The following is a 4,427-nucleotide window of genomic DNA, read 5'->3' on the forward strand; positions in this document are numbered from 1 at the left end:
GTGGGACAATTATTTATGAGCAATGCTAGGAATCAATAATTTTTGTGATTGGTAGCCAGCAAATAGCTATCAATAATAATTTAATGGTGTGAGATTGATGTGAGATTTTATCCAATGATTCACATTTCTCTGCTGGTTACATGCTAGCCAAAATTCAACAAAACTGCTGACCCCTAAACTTTTCCATTATTTATTATTTGGAAAGGACACTATTCATATAAAGATGAAATATTTTTTTTAATTATTTATTTGGTCACAATTAAAAAACATAAATATAAATCAATAATAAAACAATAAATTATGAATAAAATTAAAGATCTAAAAAAATAATTATATTAATGATTCAAACTAATATTAATTTAAACGATACTGATGAAACTTTTAAATTAATATAAAATAATTTTTTCAAAATCTAATTTCACAATAAAGTTTAATAAAAAAATCCAAAAATAAATGAGAATTATTAGAATAAAAATAGAATAATTAGTAAATTAAAATATAGATATTTAAAATTAGAAAAAAAATATTGAAATTATAAAAATTTTAAATAAAAATTCAACTCGTAAAAAATTATTAAATTCACAAAATAAAAAATATCAAAATAACACTGAAATAAAGTAAAAAAATAATATTATTAAATTTATAAAAAATAAAACAATCCTATAATAAATTTTTTGTTAAAAATTTAAATTTTAAATAAATTAAAAAATTAGTATTAAAATCAAATTAACGATTTCAAAAATATAACAATACTTTTAATCTATGTCACATGTCAAAAATCTACTATATAATAATTTATTCAATAGACAAAATTAAATATTCTTATTTAAAAGCATTTTAAATATCTTTGTTTGAGTCTCTGCCATTTAAAAATGATGTATTTACTTAGCTTTCTAGCTATACACCTCTCCGGTAATAGACTTAGGTTCCCTCGTCATTCGTTGCAACTCAGAAAACATGATTGAAGGTGGATAGTACATTATTAATTAGATAAGGATTTCGAGTATAAATATATTTGTAGTGACAAACAGAACAAATCCGCAAGAGACATGCAAAATCAAGTAGTACCATATTTTGGTAGTTCAATTTGGTTGCTACTATGTATTCTATAAAGGCTAAAGAGCACTTTCTCAGTTTCGTGCAACTTGGAAATAAAAGATTACCAAAGGCAAAATGGTATGTAGGGAGACATACATGACACCCATCACACACGTCTACGTGGCTTCACCGTACCTCGTGGATATTATCTTCCAGTAATAATAGAAGGACAAAATAGTCATTTATTTAATATTTATTAATTATTAGAATAATTAATAAATATTAAAAAAGACAAATTATAATTATTTTTAGTTAATTTTTTATTTATCAAACATTTTCGATTATCTTCACACTGCTCTACACTACAAAATGAGGAAACAATAATGGAATATGCCAACTGTATTTTGTATTTTTTGGTTTCTCGTGCTCTTTCTAGCTACATTACCAAGGACTAAGCTTCAACTAATTTAGCTCGGAATTTGAGATTGTTCCTCTCGAACTTTCTTTATTTTAATTATGTGTATATTTTGAAAGAAAGTGTTCAACATATGTGGAGTGCCTATACCTAGGGATAGCACTTAGGGGGTGCATGGTTCGGGTGAAATCGGATTTAATGTAACCTAAATTCGATTCGAAATATATTTTGAGTCTATTTATTAGACCCAAATTCGATCCTAGACCCAATGAAACTTATACACTTTCGAGCCACGATTATAACAAATAAAAACCGGATAAAAACCGGGTCGTTAACATTATATTACCTTAATACACTCTTATAAGCTAGCATGTGAAAATATCTAAATTTTCAAACTCCAACCATTATTTGACATGGTAAAATTTATTTAGAAAAATATAACAAGAACCAACTCTTCTCTAAAATTAAAGCATAACCGTAATCAATACTAATATTGTCTAATAACACCAAATATTTAAATCAATACAAATAACACAATATTATGCATTAATTAGTCTAAAATCTTATGCATTTTAAACATAAAACATTAACTTATAGTCTTATAATAACTAATAACACAAAATATTAAGGTCTAATACACAAAATATTAACTTATAATCTTAAATTCCACATAAGAATAGCCATCATCTATCACTAATACACAAAATATTAATTATGTATGATGACCGGGTCACTGGGCCGATTTCGGATGATTCGAGACATGGCCCGGACCCGACCCGAAATAATGACCCGCTCTATTTTTGAGACCCTTATCCAACCCTAAACCCGGTGAAATCACACCAAATTAGCCCCTAAAGTGTTCGGGACCGGATCGGGTCTTCGAATCGGGTCAGGCCATGCACACCCTTAATAGCAATCCTACCTCTACTGGTAGATATCCAACCCACCTCTATTTAGACCAGTAATTATCTGATCGTGTGGGGCTGATTTTTGTCCGGGCAAGCTCAGGATCGGATTTTGGGTGTATCCACTATTCTTATTCGTCTCGAGATATATATCAAATAGTCATTAAAGTTAAAAAATATGAGATAAAATATATTATTGAATTATTATTATTATAACAATAATATCAATAATAACAATAAATAGCGTGTTTGCATTACGGTTTAGTTTGGTTTTTGAGAGAAATATCATTTGATTCGATCGTCTAATTAAACTACGGTTCGGTTTGGTTTGGTTTGGTTTGTTCAGTTTATTCAATTAATTCAAAAAATACTACCATACTATTTTACAAAGTCTTATACATTAAAATCGACAAACACAAATACACAATTGCTAACAAAGTCTTGATCCAATGAAATCTACGAGGAGCTGGCATAGCAAACAATGCAATCGGAGATCTGATGCTTGTTGATTCATTCGGAAGAGAAACTGGTGGCAATCTGGTGTCACCCATATTCTCACTTGAACTGACATCAAACTGCATAAACAAATACATTAAATAACAAAATCAGTTTACAGGCAATTTACAAAATCAAGATCTTTTTTTACAAAATCAACCAATTTACTAAATCAAGATCCTGTTTACAAAATCAAGCAATTTATAAAATTATTAACCAACCAACAACAATACCAACAATAAAGTAATTCAACAAAAGTAATTCAATAAAGGTAATTCAACAATAATACAATATCCTGTTTCTAATACTTCAAATCTGCTTCCATTTTCTCATTATTCAAATTTATCTTACCATACTGATTTCAATCTAACACTATCAAGATCCAGAACCTCCAACACTTGATAAATCATACTAAATCACTTCAAAATTCAAAAGTAATTCAGTAATTTAACAGAACAACAAAACAAAACAAAACAAAACAGAAGCAGTTTCAGTAATTCAACAGAACAACCAACAAGGCAGCAACAATGAAATAAACAAGTCAACAACCAGCAGCAATCTATTAATGATTATTGATTTATTGAATAGAAATTAGTTAATTACTTAATTGTATACCTGACTCAGAGGCTCGGCCTCCATATCACAGTTGAATCAGCGGAAAAGGCTGTTGGCTGGTGCTGCTACTGGGAAGAACGTTTCTGCGTCGGTGCTCACTGGCGACATTAGGCACTGCTGGAAAGAACACTGCTACCTGCTGCTGCTGAGTCGGTGCTCGCTAGTACGCTGCTAGGGAGAAGGTTTCGATGCTGGTGGCTGGTGGGATTGCGACTCTGCGAGGGTGAGACTAAGAGCAGCAGAGAGCGACTGCGAGGGCAAGACTAAGAGAAGAGAGCGAGAGAAGCTAGGTTTCAAAATTGGGGGTGGGGGTTATGTGACTTAGGTCACGATCGACTTGGGGGGAAAGGGGGTGTTCGCGTTTGGGGTCTGGGTCTTTGGGTGGGTGGGGGCATCTCACTGGTGTGGTCCTGTGCTGACCTGATGGGTCAGTGGGTGGTGGCGTGGTGCTGGCCTACTGGGTCAGTGGGTGCTGGCCTGTTGTGCGAGTTGGTTGTGGATGCCTGGCTGGGACTTCGTGTTCGTGGTGCATTGGCGGCGGGGATCTCTGCTTTGTCCGCGAAGAGGAAGGCTTCGGCGTTGGGACATGGGAGGAAGGCTTCGGCATTGGGACATGGGAGGAAGGCTTTGAGGTGGTGGGAGGAACGTGGGTGCCACCGGCCTCGAGACTCAAGGACGTGGGTGGCTCCGTGGCTGGGTGCGCAGAGGGCGAGATTTGGAGAAGAGAGAGCTAGGTTAGGTTTCGATTGGGGGTTAGGGACGCGCAGCAGTAGCACTCGTTTGGGGTGGGGGCCTTGGGGGTAGGATTAGTATTTTTTAGGGTTTTTGCCAAACCGGTTTGGTTCGGTTCGGTTGGGATTTTCATGGTCAGGACTGAAAACCGAATCGAACCGTAAAAAAAAACAGCAAAACAAGTTTTTTTCGGTTTTTTTGGTTTTCAATTTGTTCAGTTTTCGGTT

This window comes from Arachis stenosperma, chromosome 3 (assembly GCF_014773155.1).
Source record: "Arachis stenosperma cultivar V10309 chromosome 3, arast.V10309.gnm1.PFL2, whole genome shotgun sequence".
Lineage (NCBI taxonomy): Eukaryota > Viridiplantae > Streptophyta > Magnoliopsida > Fabales > Fabaceae > Arachis > Arachis stenosperma.